Source organism: Anomalospiza imberbis, chromosome 15, assembly GCF_031753505.1.
Source record: "Anomalospiza imberbis isolate Cuckoo-Finch-1a 21T00152 chromosome 15, ASM3175350v1, whole genome shotgun sequence".
In the NCBI taxonomy this organism is placed as follows: domain Eukaryota; kingdom Metazoa; phylum Chordata; class Aves; order Passeriformes; family Viduidae; genus Anomalospiza; species Anomalospiza imberbis.
In genome coordinates this window covers 5,804,251-5,822,355 of record NC_089695.1, presented here as the reverse complement: position 1 = coordinate 5,822,355, position 18,105 = coordinate 5,804,251, and the positions used below count along the sequence as shown (strand labels likewise).

At 37.5% G+C, this 18,105-nt stretch overlaps 1 protein-coding gene and 1 long non-coding RNA gene across 3 annotated transcripts in view; one reads left to right on the top strand and one right to left on the bottom strand.

Moving 5' to 3' along the window:
• Positions 1-18,105, top strand: part of TENM2 (teneurin transmembrane protein 2) — a 1,085,256-nt gene that overhangs the window by 54,692 nt on the left and 1,012,459 nt on the right. The window lies entirely within an intron of this gene.
• LOC137482809 (uncharacterized) lies at positions 8,910-11,099 on the bottom strand. Of its 2 annotated transcripts, XR_011004221.1 has the most exons (3): positions 11,000-11,098; positions 9,127-9,287; positions 8,910-9,038 (listed from the first exon to the last, which is right to left on the bottom strand). It is a non-coding gene; the product is annotated as an uncharacterized lncRNA (long non-coding RNA). The 2 variants fall into 2 exon arrangements; XR_011004222.1 differs by lacking the exon at positions 8,910-9,038 and having other exon boundaries at positions 9,052-9,287; positions 11,000-11,099.

Sequence of the window (18,105 nt, the reverse complement as noted above, 5' to 3'; positions counted from 1 at the left end):
TTCAAACTTCCTGTGCGCAGACTGTCCAGCCAGCAGTGTGTGCTGTCCACAGCCAGTAGCCTTCCTCTTTGTGGGGCTCTGGGTTTTGTCAGAGGAAGAAAAGTCCTGTTAGCTTGATTTTGATTGAGAAACAAACCAAAGCCAACACCATCACACTAGGGAAAACTAGCACATGCAAAAAATTAGGCAGACCAAGAAAATATAACAGCAGTCATGTGTGAATCTTTCTAGTCTAGGAAAAGGTAAATTTTCATTGTTATGAGACATTGTCATTAGTTACTTGGATCTACTGCACCTTTATGTTAAATAAAGATGTTTTTTTGGATTTTTTCTGCAAATAATATGTGAGGAAAATATAGATGGTGTCAAGATCAAGTTTCTTGATGTGAAGAACTAGTGCAGGTCCGCACTCAGGTGACTGCATCGACTGCAGTCACCTGACAACGTGCACGTGCCTGTGTAGCACCTGCCCCGACGGTGGCTGTGGTCCCCTGCCTGCAGTGGGTGACATACAGCAGTGTATGTTGTCACCAGACTTCCAAATCACACAAGGCCAGTGCCGTGACATAATTTTTCTGTACCTTTCTGCCGTGGTGGGGCTGGTATTGGAGGGAAAGGGTGCTGCTGTGTGCTGTGGGGAAGTGTCCATTGTCAGGCTTAGCTGGAGTTTTCAGTCCCTCGCAGTGTTTTAATTGTGCCTCTCTTCTGGGGTGCCTTTAAGCCCAGCTCTTTGTGTGTGAGCATTAACCCTGCCACAGAGCAGTGTTTCTATCCTTGTGTGGTTTTGAAATAATCCTATAATCCCTTTACATTCAAAGTTGTTACATAACGTGGACAAAGTAAATGCATGATGTGGCACTTTGTCTTGTGCCACTGACACACTGAGCACTTCAACATCACACTGCTTCATTGGAAAATCAAGGCATTAAATAAGCAAAAAGATGCATGATTTTAAAATAAGTCCTTGTAATTTCCTGCGTCGCAGGACCAGATATACCCCAAATCCTCATAGTTGGTCTAACCAAGCAAGATGATCCTTGGTGTTTGTCTCAAAGCAGGACAAACTGTACTACAGATAAAATAAACATATTCTAGGCTGCCTGGATGCTCATTTTAAGTCTGGGTAACTCTGAGGTGTTATATGTGTGCGGACCAGAATAATCTGTCCCTGTGTTATGGTATATAAGCATTTCTTGTGAAGTGGTGTTTTCATTAGTAGACAAATAAAGTAGTGCCATAAAGTAGTGTCAGAATTAACCTTTCAGCTTAAGTAGCCACTTTTCTTACTTTTTCTATTTCACAAACTAAGTATGTGCCCACAGACACTTCCAAGGCTGAAAGGAGGAGTGAGAACCAGTGAATGTTGTGAATCTTCTCAGTGTAACAGTTTCCAAAACACCTGCATTAATCAGGGTCGAATAGATCTATGTGAAAATGGCTGGACTGTTCAGTCTTTCCATTTTATGTGATCAATACAGATAAGCTGTTTGGGGAGAAAAAAAAATAAAATGTCATAATATCTTTTGAATTTCTAGTCTTGATTAAATTTTTGCTATTGACAAAAAGTCGAAGTATCAACAGGTTCTGAGAACACATTAACTGTGCAAAAAGCAGGGTTGTCTATTTGAGGAAGAACACCAGGTTTTCACCAGCATTGCTTTCCTACTTATGAGAGATAGTGTTAAGCCTCTAATGCAAGAGTCAAGATATCTAATCAAATAATTCCAAACTGTGTTTTCTACTTTTCCTGATCTCTCAAAAATCTTAAGATGCTGCATCTTAAACAGTTGTGTTTATAGGACTGTCTGCTCTTCTAACTGCCAAATAAATAAGGCAGCTTCTGTGCAAAAACTTGCTTCACTGGCTTATCAATGACTTAAGTTTGGGCTAATTTGCTCAACTGAGAAACAAGCTGAATAAATCTTTTTGGATTTTTCATGCATTCAGTGTTAACATGGTTCAGCTGCTTCCAGAATCTGAAATTGCCCATTGAAAGATATTTTATGTTGGTTGGTGATCGTAGAATTTCCACAAGCAGAAATGTGAGAGTTTGACACTATTTATTTTCCCAGTTTGCAAAATAGGCTTTTTTTTATTTTCATCAACTTTTAAATAAAGTCTGTCAAAAGAGTATATAAGTCCACTGGATTCCATAAATAGTTGTGAGAATTGCTGAGATTCAGTAGCAGAGAACTGGTGGTTCTTAGAACTTGAAGGGCTTTCTTTCACCATCAGGTTTGAAGGGGAGTAGATATATTTTTCTTTAACAGGAACAGAAGAGTAAAATTTCACAATAAGTAATTATTGGTGAAATACATAGAGATAAATCCATACTGCATGAATCTCTTTAAAACAAGACACGTGTGAAAAGCTGCTGTCTAAACACAAAAATCATGACTCTATAACAAAATCCATCTTTGATTTTGGAATTTGTTCTGATTAAATGTTAAATGGCAGCTCAGCTTTGATTTGTTCTGTTGACTCTGGATGGACAGAGCATTAACCAGAGAGTCCTTACCCTTCCTGTATGAAATTCAGCTTTGGACTGAGGGAAATATCAACTTCATTTACTTTTAATAAGAAATAAAGGAACAAGTACATTATTGCTTAAGCTGAGAAATAGAGTAAGCAACTAGAATCATAAAATAATTTAGGTTGGAAGTGGTCTCAGTAGTTCATCTCATCCAACCCTTACCCTTACCCTTACTACAAACCACCCTGATTGTGATCAACAATTGGGTGATCAACAATCAAGGCTTTGCTTGGGTGCTTCTGTGGCAGGGGACCTGATTTACATCTTTTATTCTCACACACAAGTTGAGAGATGTTAAAAGCTCATGCTGAATTTTTAACTATAGGTCAGAAAAAGAAATATTTTATTTGAGCCATTATTACTTTATACATCTAGTTGCAATGAAAAAAACAAAATAATTTGGGAGAATAAAAATCAATTCCAGACATATTCAAAATGCAAGTAACCTTTATCAAATATAGTATATGCTGGGGGTTTTCCCCCTTGTCTATTGGCTTCTCCAATGTGTTTTGCTTTTAAGATATTGGAGGATTAATCCACCATATCTCTCTAGCTTTGCCCTCTGTGATCTCACAGGATAAACTTAGAATTAATTCCTCATACCCTTTCTGATAGAAGAGATAAGCCTTTAGGTAAAATGTTATTTCTGTTGCTGTCTTATCCGGATGTTTGAGCTGCCAGTTAAATTGTAAATTAAAGGCTCAAAACTCTGGATTATGGACTCCAGCTTCATTATTAATGGAAAAAAAATGCCCTTTTCACAGTTTGTCATTTTCCTATCTTCCAACAAACTCTCAGAAAATATGGTGAATCTTTTCCACTCTCCTGTTTAAACAAAACAAACACACAGTGATACAATTCTCCCTTTGGAAGACACAGCTTCTACAATAAATAACTGATTTGTGCCTATTTGGTCCACTTAAATGACCAACCTGTTGAAATGTATAGATACTTCTGTAAGGTATTTCTTGCTTTGGAATAAAGAAAATCAGAATCAGGTTTCCCTCATTCTACTTCGTTCTGCAAATTTGTGTCCCAAATCTTAATGTGACAAAACCCTCCCCATTGGCATTAACTTCTGAATGCAGCCTGTCAGTTTAGCTACTTCCATTGACTCATTTTTCCACTCACACAGTGGAGATTTTTCTCAGTCATCACTTCAAACCTTTACATTAAGTCAATTAAATTATTAAATAACAACTCACAATACAATGTCAAAAGTATCTATTTTATCGGGCATCCCTACAAGTAGAGCTATTCTTTCTACAATGCTACATATACTTACAGTTCTTGTTTATGTGAAATCTTTGTGAAATTGCATTTTAGATTGTAAGAGAAAAATGTCATAAGAAAAGTTAATTGTCTGTAAGATCTGTGAGGTGTTGATTGGGTCAGATATAATCTCTGGCTCTTTTTTGTTATTTTTTCTGGTCATAAGATATACAAGAGAAAAAGTTTATGGATATGAAAAAATAAGTACTGACACACAAAAAAAAAAAAAAAAAAAAAAAAAAAAAAAGAAAAAAACAGGTTAATATTTATCAACTTAATGGGTTTTCTGTTCAGGATAAAGTGGATGGGAAGCCAGACCAATTCAATATGGTTAGGAAGTGACCAGCCAAGAAAATGGGAATTTTAACAATTCGATGCTATGTGTGTATCTTCTTATTTTATCTCTTTACAAATGCTCCTGTTCCAGTTTCTCTTTAAAGGCAGTGCTCCCATGAGGCAGAATGCACACTGGCCTTCTTTGCTGGCCAAAGCTGTGTCCCAGCTTGGCAGTTCACTCAAGCTGGACTATCCTGTCAGCTTGCAGCCTCAGAAATGAGCTCTGCTACATGCTGGTTAGATCCTGTTGCATTCCACATGCATTTGCATTTTTTATTCCCCTGGCATGTTAACTGACCTTGCAAATGGTGTTGCCACCCTTTGCTTGCAGAGGGCTTTATATGAGAGCTGGATTCACTTACGGGTTGGGGCTGTGATTAGTGAAGTGCTTTAGGACACTTTGGAACCGAAAGCTTTATCAGTTTGTACATTATTAATGTCAGCACAAGTTCTTTATAATAGAGTATAAGGTATATCGATGGATGTTCCATGAACTCCATTATTAGTAAGGAGCTGTGAAAAGATTATGACAGGATAAAACCCAAAAGAAAATGACCCTCATCCATTGGATATGCCCTTTTACAAAGTTTCTCTGTTTCCTGTTACACAACACATATCCACCTTGAGCCAACGGGACAGTGGTGAGAAAGACTGAAGAGCCTTTATTCATTGTACAGGGCAAAAAGAGACAGAGGTGTTGCTTCCTGTGTACAGAAAATGAGTATGCTGAAAGCAGTTGCAGAAATGAATCTTGAAAATGAGGCTGTTTTGAGAAACAGTCAGAGTAAACAAAAGAAACGAGTAGTACTTTAAAAGTTTATCTTTGTTGAAAAGTAGTAATAGTTCTTATGTGGTCCAATAGGAGACCTATTTTCTATTCTCAATTATTACACGTTCAGTGTCTTTATAAATTATCCTCTGTGCTCCATTTTAAAGGCTATGAAAAACATTTATCTACCTTCCTAAAGCTCCAAAGCATGCTGTGGTCTTTTAACCATTGCTTCTTTAGACTGTTTTTGTCTTCAATGTTAAAAAATAACCAATAGTATACATTACAGCCATGTAAAGAGAAAGACAAATTATTCTGTTGGTTAAACTACAAATTTATGGGAACCAAAGGTATGCTGTGAGCAGCTGGGCACAACTCCAGTCCTTCAGTGATTGCTGCCAGGGTGGGTACCCTCAGGCACTCCTGCAGACTCCAGCCCTCAAGTTTTGTTCCTCCCAGGTTTCTCCCTTTGCCTCAGTTTCAATAAACACTATCTCCAGCTGTCAAGTTATCCATGCAACTGAGCTGCATGAGATTTGCCAACTTTTCGAGTTCTTTTGATTTCTGTTGGTCCATACTTCCTTCTTCTGGCATCTGCTTAAATCATAACTGTGGTAGGACACCATGTTCAAAATTCCATTCAATTCAATTCAAAATTGACTATTACAGCTTACAAAACAGCATAAAATGATCCTGAGAGAGGATTTTCTTTCCCCATGGGTTAAAGTCAAATGGAGTACAAATTCTGGTCTGGATTAAGATCCTCTAACATCTCTACTGTTTGGAAGAAATCCAAAGTTATTCATTCAAGTTTCTCAGCATTAGACCCACACTCTCATCAAAGATGAAAGGCTAGTGAGAGTGGATGTTGATTTTTGATTTTTTTCATTACACTGCTCATAAGATTTTGATTTTCCACAAAAATAAAACCTTGCTACATAAGAACAACTTGAGTCAATAGCAAGAACCTTTACAAGACACAGCAAGCTGTGTCCACACTGGTTTTGGGGATTTCTTTCTTCAGTTTTAGATTTTATGTCAGGTACACCAGACAGCAGCTTTCAACATGTTTATTGTCATATCAGTTTTTAGGTTTTGTTCCAGTAGCTGCAATTTACACAACAAGGGGTGTATCTTACTTATTATATTCACCACCGAGATAGAAGGAAACTTTGTGATCAAAATACATCTAACAGTGAGGTGCCTTGAGTTTGTTGCCAGAGGTCTTTGTCAAAGCTGCTCTTTTTCTTTTAAAGTAAAAATAGGTAGAATCACTAAATAAAGTGACAGTGTACATCCCTAGAGTAAGTATGAGTTGCTTCAGAATGAACAAAGCTAATATACTTAAGCCCAAATCGTGTAAATTCTTGTTTCTGCTCTATTAAAACTGCTGCATTGTGATTAGAAAGAAAATAATGATTTAGGTAGAGCTGAAAAAGCTGATTAATTAATCCTCTCTGTTATTATTGTTATTGTAAAAAACATGAGTCTGTTCATTAGAAATTCAGACTTTGATCACAGGAACCTGTCCTTTCATCTGAAAAATTTAGCCCATAAGTTTGTCAGGTGGGATTCTTTTCATATTTGTCTTAAAAAAGCCAGTGTGTTTTTCCCTTATTACTTGTCCAACTAGTCTGTTCATTCCAGTGGGATTGAATGGGAGAGTAACTGCTTGTCACTGCACTAGAAGTAACTGTCTAGTTTTTAAAGACTAAATAGATGGGAGTTTATGTGTCTTATTTCGTCAAATATTTAGTTTTTTAAGAACTTAGGCTTCATAGTACCCCATTTTGTTGTACTATGAGGATCAACTTGAAAAATGATATCATTGATTCACCAATAATATCAGACTGACATACCTTTGCTTGTTAAAAAAAAAAAAGAAAAAAGTAGACACTCAAAAATAACAATCTGCATTCAGAAATGACCTGAAATAAACAAGTACTTCCTTCCCACTTAGTGAATTTATAGCAATAAAACCTATTTCTGAGAGTTTTTTTGTCCAATATACTCCTTATCTCTATGGAAGAGACCTGAGCAAGAAACTATGAAATCCCAGGTTTCATGCTCTCACCCTCATCTACTCTTTCCTCTCCCAAGTCACCTTTTATTCTTCCCATAGTGACAGTTTTCTGTACAAATATCACTTCTGAGCTGTGGTGAGTTTTCCTCGTCTCTGTAAACTGATGCAAGTGGCCACCAGCACCACTGGAAAGATCCCAGGTCATTGGGAAAGGTGTTGAAATAAACTCCCCCTGTATGTCCCAGCTGCAGGAATTGCCATGCCAGAAGCCATACCAGGCACCTCCTTCAACATTTATTGATTAAGAGCTGAGCTGGGATCCCACTGCCAGGGGATAGTGTTATAAACTGCTATGGTCTTAGCAGAGCTGCTGGGCAAATGAAAGAAGCAGCTCCCAAAACCATAGACACCTTTCATGTTTTCTGTCTTCCCAAGGAGGAGCTGGATACTTCTTACTCCATACAATTGGAAGTATGACTGTTGGATTACATGTGCTGGAGAAAGCCATAAAGAAAATTCATTTTAAAAAAGACATATTGAATACAGAAGTTGGATAAAGAATGAGAAAACACAAGTCTAGCAGTCAAATGAAATAGTATGATACAAACTATTTCTCACTCTCCTGTAGGCAGCCACCTTGATGCTTGCAGCATATTTGCATCTGTTTCAACCATAAAGCTGACAGATTATTTTTTTCTTTTCTGGAATGTTTCCCCAAATGGGCAGCAGGTGAAATAAACATTGCCATTACAGGCACAGGAATCAAAGGGTGAGCTCCCAGCCCTGAACCAGCCCTGCATTCCTGTCCTCTCCTTTTCAAGAGCCCAAAGGTCACATGCAGTACTACCAGGCTTATAAGGCACTGATGAATGTTTCATTTCTCTGCTGCTTGGAGGAAACCATAGCATCTATGTGCATGAAGAGGAAAATAGACCCTTAAATAAGCATTCAGAAAGGAGAACTCTTGCCCTCTTGTTTAAATGTGAACTTTTTTCAAAAAAAAAGTTGTGCCCAGTCATATACACTTCAAATTCTCTTGAATATTTCTTGATGCTGGTTTTGCAGATCTATAAAAAGTATCTTAGCTGCTGATCATAAAATATTTTTGCTTCTTTACAGAAAATGTGTGTAAAAAATATTGCAATCATTTTTTATCTAAAGTAAATATTAAACCCTTTATTTCAAAGGGGAATGATAAGCAATTTCTGGCTTAATTTTAACATTAGAAAATTAAAACGTGTATTTCAAGAACGAAATTACTTTACAATGAACTTTGGGCAAAATCAATTTATAGACTTATAATGACTCTAATAGGTTTTGGACCAGGTCTGAAGAAGATAAATTATGAAACTACCTTCTTCTTCTCTCTCCAGGAACTCATGAGATCTTATCTTCAGAGTGTAAATCTCAAAGGAACAGCTTGCTGCTGCATTTATTTATCACCTCCTAAAGTTCATTGTAGTTCTTGGGGGAATCAGTTTAATTACAACAGTAAATACTGTTCTAAATTTTTTCACTCCATGATGAAAAAGTATGCCGCCATAATTACAGTCTGTGCATAGCATGCTTTGTCTCTGATTTACTTGTTTGCCAAAAAGCCATTTTCACGTGCTAATATTGCAGCAGTAACAGCATCACATGGCCCACTTCAACAGCGAGGGCTCAGCACAGAGCTGGAGTCAGTGCAGAGCTTGCATTCTAAATGAACTCTGCCATAATTGTAACCATGAAAAAATATGAAATTGAGGGAACAAGAACAAGGTTTTCAAATGTCACCCACCTGCACTGGTGAGCACTCAGTGCTTATGTCCTTCTCATGGAGGTGACTTGCATTATACAGGGGTGGAAGGAAGGAGTGAAGATGAAAGATCTGTGACTTCAGCAATCGCTCTCTTTAAACAAAGTAATCTGAAGGTTTCCCACCTGCTTCAGTGAACACAGTTAATTGTGGAAAACAGAGACACTTCTTTCTTTTTCTCCTTCTTTTTATTGCAGTGCCATGTGCTTGCAGGGATGGCTTTAGCACTCAGCTGGAGGGCTTGGAATCCAGTCCTTCAGGAGTCTGGAGAGGCACCAGAGTTTTGGGTCATGCATGATGGGTGGCTCTTGTGTCATATCTTGAAATCTTGAGATTACAGGAGAGGTGGGCGGCCTGCTTTTATTCTGCCTTTAATAACATCAGGGACAACTTACTCTTCACTCTTAATTGAAGTTCTCCTCCTGCAGGAGTTCAAAAAGGGCTTACCAGGCTTGTGTGAATAAATGATTGTCTAACTGTCAAATAGCACAGACCACCTTGATTTTGTTGCTGCCAGGTCACCCGAAAGTGCCAGCGCTCCATAAAAGAATCAATCCTGTGAAAGCACTAGATGTCTGTTAATAGATTTTTTTTCTCTCTCAAATAGAATTGGTTTTCTGTTGGTCTAAGAAGAGATTTCTCGTGAATCCCCAGCTATCATACTGATAAAATTAAAGTTGCACTAATACACAGAGGTATAGCAACATATGAAGATGAAGGCTTTTCAAATTAAAGCTTAGATCCAATAATTTTATGAACCAAAACATATTATCTTAAGCAGTAGCTGCTAAACTGACAGTCACATACAGGAGGAAATCTTGACACCATCCCATGAAATCTCTGATGTGTATCAGAGAGACAGGCACAAGAAGAAATTTTTTCCTTAATAAGTCATAAGGGTTATTTAATCTGCTGCTCCATACAGAATGAAGTTTTTTTTTTTTCATATATTTACCAAATAAGTATATTAATATAGTTTGGTTCCTTAGTTGAGGTGTAAATTAAATTCAGTGCAGAAGGAACCCTTTGAAAATTTCTTGGTGAGAGGTTTCTAAATATCCACTGAGAGCAGGCCTATAGTTGCAGAGCACAACATATAACACAGATTATTGTGCTCTGCTGATCATTGTTGAAAATACTGCATGGAAAAAAGTCAGTTAAAATTAATTTATTTTGGTTGTGAAAGACTTCAGTTTCACCAGGAAATACAGTATGTATCTTTTCTAGGAAAGAAAAACTGGAAGAGACAATATGTGGGTTACCTTAGCGTCATCCTTCCTGAAAAATACATTTGCAGTTTTAGAAAACTACTAAATTAAGTACCATTTTAAGATAAAGATATTGAAATATTTGAGTATATTTGTATGGAAGTCATTGAATGTAAGTTTAGTAAACATTTTGCATGTTTACATTGAACTCATTAAGCATTTTAGATTTGGAGAAATATTTAATTTGCTGTCACAACATGTAGGACTAAAAGCGTAGGTTACTTAGAATCAGATTTTGGCAGAGAGGAGTAACATCTTTTAGTATATATAGTGCATCATTAATTTTTAATTAAACATTTTTTGTTTGAGATATTTATTCAAAATTTTCCAATGCAATTTTTAAATAATGTCACATTCTTTGCTTAAAATTGATGTAATTTTTTTGCTGATAAGTCCTAAAGACAGTGAAAGAAAAAATGTATATCTTTCAGCCACTATTTTTAACATGGCATTCAAAATAGAATTTTTCTTTTTTTTTTTTTTTTTTTTTTTTAAGTTGGCTCTGGATCAGAATATCTCATTGGAAAATATTAGCAAAATGTCCATATATTGTAAGCTCTAGATCTATATATCTATAATTACATTTTTTTTCCTGATTTCAATCTAAATACAGGCAGTTATAGGAGGATGTGATGCTTATCATGTTATTTATGCTCAAATGAGGTGCAGGAGTTTCCATGGTCCCTTGAGAGATTTTGATCTCATTTTCCTGCTGGATAAAACTCCTGTTTTAATGCATGAGAAATTCTGAGACTCACGGAGTCAATAGAACTCTGCTTCCCCCGGATATTCAGATCAACTTTGCCTCTTGGTTAATCCCTTAGGCAGAGAGCGTGTCACCTCCAGCATCCAGAGACAGACTGCTTTATAATCAAGCTGTGTGCATCACGCTGGAGCTCTGCAGAGCTGAAATTAAGAATGAGGGACAGAGCACAGGTATGTTTTAGGGTGTTTAGAACCATATATTGGTATATTCTTAAGATAAATTGAAGGATCATACCTCTGATTTTGCTTTTCTCACCCAGGAGCACCAGCTGTCATCAAGAGCTTCCAGCAGAAGCCCTTTTTCCAAATACCTCACAGACTATGAGGAAATAATTCCATACATCATAATTAGAGGCTGATCTTGTCACATGCAAGTTCCAATTCATTTTCTGGTGCCTGCATGTAGCTCTTTCATCCTAAATAAATCCTCTCCTATCTTTTGATGCTTTCTGATTACACAGAAATGCTCCCTTTTTCTCCCACATCTTCCTCTCCCCCAGTAAATGGCTCTAGGGCACATCATTCCGGGCAGGGCTTCACCAAGCTGAAATCAGTTTGGTTGCTGTTCTGCTGTGTCTATTTTGTATATTGTCATCTTCAGTCTCTAGGCAGGTCGGTGAAGCTCTACCTACATAGTCAATTTTGAAAAGAATGCAAATGATCATGTTTTAATAGGAGATGTGTTAATTGCAGATTCTGATAAATAACTATTTACAAAATCCCCTCTGTGTGTTTTCACCACATCAGGAATTAATATCAAGTGAAGACTTTTGTGTATGAAATGCTTGGCTCATGATTGACACAGGCATTGAGTCAGAGAGATTGAAATAGCTCAGGAGTTATTGTCTATACAGGGAAGTGTGTTAAAAATAAATAAAAATATGAGCACTTGTAAAGAACAGGGACCTGGTTTTCTCTCCCTGCCTAAATTTGTAATCCTGCACTGAGCTTAGCTGTATTTAACAGCCTGAGAATTGGAATTAATGAGCAGTGCTGAATTCTTACAGGTACATCCTCCAGGGCTACCATGACTCTGCAGTGGTCTTAATTATGAGAGTTCTTTGGTTTGGGATTTTGTTTTTGTTGGTTTGGTTTTTTGTTTTGTTTTTTTTTTTTTATTTATTTCCACCAAACAACGTGAAAAAGAAGCCTCCTAAAAACAAAGAACAAAAGTGTAGTGCTTTAGCTTACCATTTCTTTGCTAACTATTATTTTGATGTTTGAATTTAAGCTTGTCAAGCATTCTTAATGAAAAAAAAATGGGACATAATGAAGGATGTCTGATACCAATTGAAAGTTTTTCTGCTTTCCCAAGAAAAGGCAAATTGTAAGGCAGATGGAAGTTTTAAGGAAAGCAAGTTTAAGGGTTGTGTGGGGGCTGTTTGCAGTAACATACATGGAACCTAGATTTTGTTCTCTATAAATGAGGTATGTGAAAGTAAAGGCTGTGACTAAGACTGCACAGTTGGCTACAGCAAGAATGGCTTGTCGAATTTGATTTTCTTGGGATTGTTGCTCACTCCCATTTTTATCACCACAGCATCACTGTAATTTTTCTCAAAGGTTGGGTATGAGAACATAATGCTCTTTGTGGAGCAATTAGGGTGCTCATATAACACAAGCAAACATGCCTCACAGCTGGAAACCTCTCCTTTAGAAATTACTTAGAGGGAATTTGCTCTCAGAGCCTTATGGAACAGCTCAGGGTAACAGAGGAGAGATTCCCATCCCACTTGGAAGGCTGTTTCTCAGCCACAGTGAGCAAGTGAATGACTATAGCCTTTAAAAGGAGATTTACTTCACTCTGCACTTCGAAACTTAAGCAGGATCTGCTGAGTAAAGATTAAGCCATATAAATTGAAGTGGTTGGATTTTGTGTGAGTTGATTTCCGAGGTAGGACTTAGTCTGCTTTTACTTTGCATTAGAAGATGTGCAATTAGAGGCACTAAAAGCTACTAAAGAGGGGGTTGGAAATAACATATATCACTCATACTTTCCCACAATGGGAAGATGGGATGTATTGTTTCCAGCTCTAACAAATAATTCTCAGTGCCATTTTGCTGTTTTCAGATGTATTATTTTTCAGTGTTTGTATCTTGTCCATCTAAAGCTTCCCAAACTCATAAAAAATGCCTAACGCCATTTCTTTTTCAAACTTTGAAGTACAAGGTATCAAGGGTAAAGTCTGTAGCTAAAGGTGTTAGGACAAATCCACCCTGCAGCTCAATCTTTGGGAGCTCCACGTTCATATGCCTGGTCCCTGGCTCAGACTTTCTGTGTGCACACACGCCTTTACAGTCAGGAGCCTCCTGTCTATTTATGTTGCTTAAGATTTTCCCAGAGAAAGGCTTTTATGACCTTTCTGTGAGAAGCTTGAGGAGCTCTGTTGTTTGCAGAAGACTTTTGAAATTGAGCCATGCAGTCAGAGCATTGCCTTTCTTTGTCCTGAGATTCCAGTCAGGTTTAGCCGAGGTGTAGAGATGGAGTTATCAGAGTAAAACTTGCAGAACACACATTTAAGCCTTCCAGGCTAAGACCAGGTTCTTTTTTGCCATTGCCAAAAGAACTTACTGCTGGCAAAACCAGGGCTAAAGTGAAGGAAATGGGACAGAGATCTCAACCAGATCTCTTCCAGTAATCTGAGCAGGTTGGGTGAGGGTGTGGTGCTCTCTGCACATAGAAAGTTCTGCTGAGCAGAACCATTAGCAGTAACTGAGCTCTCAGACAAACAAACACTGTTATTTCTTCTTCCAGCTTTTAAGATCATCAAGATTATATTGACCCAATATAATATAGCGGTTTAAAATCCCATATAATTATATTATTGTCACTGCTGGATTTGCTTTCAAATTAATTCTACTCAATGTTGTGGCAAATTAATTTTGGAAAGTCATTAGAAGCATCAAAGTGAATCCCATTGTAAATCAGTTTGTTGCTGCTATATGAGCCAAAACCTCAAAATAATAATAATAAAAGAAAAATAGTTGCGGAGACATTAGTAACAGTAGCTGAAGGGTTAATTAGTCTTTAATTGAGTCATTACTTGACCAGACAAATTATAAGCCCATTCAGTGTGTGCCATTTACACAAGTTTTCCCTGATTTTTTCCTAAGGTAATAGGCCTAGCAGTTAGCTGGCTGCTGCTCCTGCTATGCTTCGGCAGCTGTCATTTTGACATATTTTCTGCTTTCTTTAGAAGAGAGAGGTTGATTGAATGTGAGAAAAGTGGAACTTTGACAGGCTGTCAGAATCCCTTGCAGCACAAACCTACCTGCCAGCTAACTTGTTTCAGGTTCATTTCAAAGAAGGTTTCCAGCACACAAACTTCTATTACTAGCCCAAGAAGGTGTTAAATAGATGGCTTCCATTTTCTCAAAAATCTAAATTACATAATTTCCCCTTCAAATTGCTGTAAATTTCAGGAATTCCAACGATGTCATAAAAATCAAGTTCCCTTTCCCCTGTCCATATGCAAAAGCCTAGGTGGATGAAAGACATGCTGTTCTTTTAATTCTTCCTCTTTTTTTTTTAATTTTTTTTGTAATTAACTATTTGCCCTGAACTATGAGCAGCATAGTTGCTGCTCATAGTTCAGCATGAGCTGAAATTCTGAGGTCCATTCATGAAGTAGTCAGGAGTAAACATGATGTAAATGATTATTCCTTAATAGGGACTCAAGCTGGGAGGAGGTGCAGCTGTTGGTGCTAAGTGGAAGCAAGTTGTTATAATTAATAGCACACAAGCACCCACACAACCATCACCTCTTGGCTCTGCATTCCCTGCCCAGCCAGCCTGTGGGGCAATCCCCGTGCTGTGCTCAGGGCCACAGGTGCTGCTTCTGTCCTCACAGCACCTCTGGCTGCTCTTTGCCTCCTGAGATAGAAATGTGTGTTCCTGGGTTCTTCATCTGCAAGGAGGAGCTGCTGCTCTCGGCTCCGGTTTGAGTCACAGCCCTGGGTGATGCCAGCGTGGGCTGCTGGCCCTGGGCTGATTCTGGCTGTTCTCAGCATCCTCTGGTTATCTGTTCTTGCAGGTATGACAGGGCCATTGCTCTACAGGGTTAAATTAGCCCTGGGAAATACTCACACAGCATCTTCTTTTAATTTCTTTGGCCTGGAGTTTTCTGATAACTATGTCTCCACCTAAATCAATAAATATCTGTAGAAATGATTCACTCTTTTCACACATGAGTGGTCTTTATGAAAGCCAAAAGAAAATAGAAATGAAATTATCTAAACGAAAGAGACTTCTCATCATGCTGGTCATACTGAGAAATGTGTTTATATTGTCATTTTCACTTTGCTTGGTGGCTTGCATGAAAGAGGTTAGTTACAATATACAATATTTATGTATCTGCATTATCAAGGGCCTTTTGAGGCACATCCATCACCTTTTACATATGCCAGCTTTGGTATTTTCATTTACCTATGTTTGCTGAATGCAAGTTCTTTGCCAATGTGCAGGCAGTAAGGGAGTTTTACCCATGAAGGTCTCTTCTGCAGTATGTACAGTGGTGAACTCAAACCTTACTTTCTGCTCTGGCCCATATGATAATTGTCATATACCATCTCTTCTGGAACAGATCTGCTGTTCCTGCCAAAGATCTCACAGAGCTGTGTGACTGAAGGGTGTGCCTAGCCAGAGTCTCAGCTACCTGGAATTCTCTATCCCTCCTAATCAATCAATGAGGTTTATAAAACTATTTAAAACTAAATAGTAACAGAATGGTGTAAAAGACAAAGATTAGTGCAATTTAATTGGCTGAGATACAAAGTGAGTTCTTTGCCAGGGAGGTACACTGAGCATTCAGGTGACAGTAAACACACACCACACTTCCCCCAACTTAGCCTTTGAATCCAGTGGTTTTGCAGTACAATTATCCAAACTGCTCCTCACCAAAACACTCAAACTTCCAAAAATGATCACACATTATGCAGCACCGCCAGACACTTTACACAAACAGGTAAGCCACAGCAATGAGAAGGCAATTCAGAATGCTTTCAGTCACAAATGAAAAGACTGGGATTATTCAAACTCTGATTACCCAGTTAATCATTGGAAAACCAGAAATTACTTAGAAGTCCACTCTGTACTGGGATTCTTTTCCATGCAGACATTAACAGAAAAAGACTGGATAATTTAAAGCCTAGTAGACAATTATGTGGTTTCATTGCTTGAAAGTAAGAGTTCAGAAGCAAATTGTAGGGATTTCACTACCTGAGAGTTTTTATTTCATCTGCAGTGGAGAGAGGTGCAGGAAATCTGATCAGAGCTCTAAGATCTAGAAGTTATGCTTGCTCCCTTTAAAAGCAGAACATGGCATTGGAAAGCAAGCTAGAATTCCTGACTGAAACTCCAGTCCAGTTCTGTCTGATAGCAGGAACGTGATGGATTAATTGTTAATGGTTATCATTCACAAAGAATCTCTTAGATTTATAAGTTCATAGAGTCTGATACTTCAGCTCAATTCAAAATTTCAAATAGTACTGCTCTACAAAGATTCAATTGGAAAAATTAATAATTAAATTAATCCATGTTTTACTTTTCCATAGGAAAGTTTTTTTCCTTTCCAGAGATATCTGCTCAAGTGATGTGTAAAAAGTAATTTCTAGAAATAGATTTCCATGGAACTTTGTTTTCCCTCATATTTCTTTATTTATTTTGCTACTCTTTTATAATTTTTGCTGAATAAATTTAAGAGTTAGGCATAGTCTCTGCTTAAGATATACTTTGAACAAGCCTACAGTTTGCACATGAATAAATCTGTATGCAGAAAACCATGTGCTATTCTGTGTAGAATAAAAAACACAACACGAGGAGTGTGAGAATCTGTGTAGTTTTTTGAATGCTAATAAATCATGGAATCACTTTGTTTTCTGACCACTGGGACTTGCCATATAGGAAATATTCAGTTCAACACATGGGAGTACCTTGTGCACAATTTTCCATACCTCCTCAAATCATTGGCATTTGGGTAAAGAGCAGATGTCCTCAGTGGCAAAGGAAAAGGAGTCTTCAAAGCATGTGCAGTGTACTTATCCTCCCATCCTTCAATTTGATGATGATCCTAATAATTGTTTAATTTAAATTTTATTATTTTTACAGTCATCTCTATAAAATCTTTGTGGTTTTGGCTGAAAAGGACAAATGTTCGTGTGGGTGTGAGCACACAAAGTACTCAAGCTTCTGATTGCAAGTTAATTGAAAATTAGATTGGCTATCTGTACATTGCATTGAGGTTTGTATGTTTAGTTGTATATTAATACATGTGTTTGCATATTTAGAAATGTACACACGCATATTTATGAGTATATTTGCACATATGCTAAATATTTATTGCACTTGTGTGTGTGAATTAATATACACATGTATATGCAGATATGATTTTATTCCTTCCTGAAATCATGTACTGTATTCATACTTTTACCAGAATCTTCCTCCAAGGCACTTTCTAAAGTACATGCATTTGAGGTAAGGTAGAGGATGGTTCTGCCAGGCAGTGTTTTGAAGTGGAAATGAGAAAGAGCTAATTTTCTTCACAACAGTAGGCACAACCAAAGACCTATCAATATAGTACAGGAGAGGCAGAGGAGGCAGAAACATGCTTTCATGTGAAATTGAAGTTGTCTAAGAATATCACTGTTGAAATCTTTAACATACTTCTCCTTCACCAAAAAAAAAAAAAAAAAAAAAAAAAAAAAAAAAAAAAAAAAAAAGGGAAAGTGACAAGCCTATCTTTTTCTTTTCCAGTTCAATGACAAAAATCTTCTTTAAACTGATTCTACTACAGGGTAGCCATCTTACTTTGGAACAAAAAATGCTGTTTGTCACTACTCCAAAGCATGAAAACACACAGATAAACCAACCCTCCTGGAAAAAATGTCCATAATTATTGTGGTACACCACCCTTCTTTCCAGGCCAAGGGCCAACCTTTTAAAGGTAGGACTATTATTTCTCAATAGAGCAGAAAAAGATTGATAGAACACTCAAGTTGAAAATGGCATGAGAACATTCTAGGCGGTCAGCACAGAGACCATGGAGGCAGGTTCACATCAGCTGCTGCTTCACTGTCCTTTGGGCTTCAGCAAGATCTGCTGGGAATTAAATCAGTTCTTTTGAAAGGAAACAAATGTTCGCTGCCCAAATGTGGCAGCACTTCAGCATCACCAGGGGCTGGAAGACCCTTGTCAAGTGCCAGGATGAAAAGGTAAAGTGGTATTTTCCAACACAGTTTGTCCCTCACAGTTATGAAAGGAATTATTTTCCTCTTTGAATTGAAATGAATAAGCTAGACAGAGCAGAGATTAAAATGTATATTTTGGTAACAGAATAAATACAT